The 214-nt window shown below is 31.3% G+C and overlaps 1 protein-coding gene across 1 annotated transcript in view; it reads left to right on the top strand.

Moving 5' to 3' along the window:
• Positions 1-214, top strand: part of LOC119592151 (abscisic acid and environmental stress-inducible protein-like) — an 8,676-nt gene that overhangs the window by 1,625 nt on the left and 6,837 nt on the right. The gene's annotated exons all lie outside the window — the stretch shown is intronic.

Here is a 214-nt window from a genome sequence, read left to right as displayed (position 1 = left end):
TGTACCTAACACAGTTGTTTATTTTGGCCTACTTTAAAGTTACTCTAATATATAATTCATACTCTCCTGTCAAAATCAACACATAAATCATTAGAAAATAAGATAAAAGTTTTATTATACCGATTTGCTTGCTTTGGCAGCTTCTTCACCTTTAATGTATCCAAATTGTATGCTTGTATGTAGATGCTTGTTTGCGTTTCTGTTTGCTTGTCTG

The sequence above is a fragment of the Penaeus monodon genome, chromosome 29, assembly GCF_015228065.2.
Source record: "Penaeus monodon isolate SGIC_2016 chromosome 29, NSTDA_Pmon_1, whole genome shotgun sequence".
Lineage (NCBI taxonomy): Eukaryota > Metazoa > Arthropoda > Malacostraca > Decapoda > Penaeidae > Penaeus > Penaeus monodon.
The sequence above is the reverse complement of the archived record's forward strand: the minus strand, read 5'-3'. Positions and strand labels throughout refer to the sequence as shown.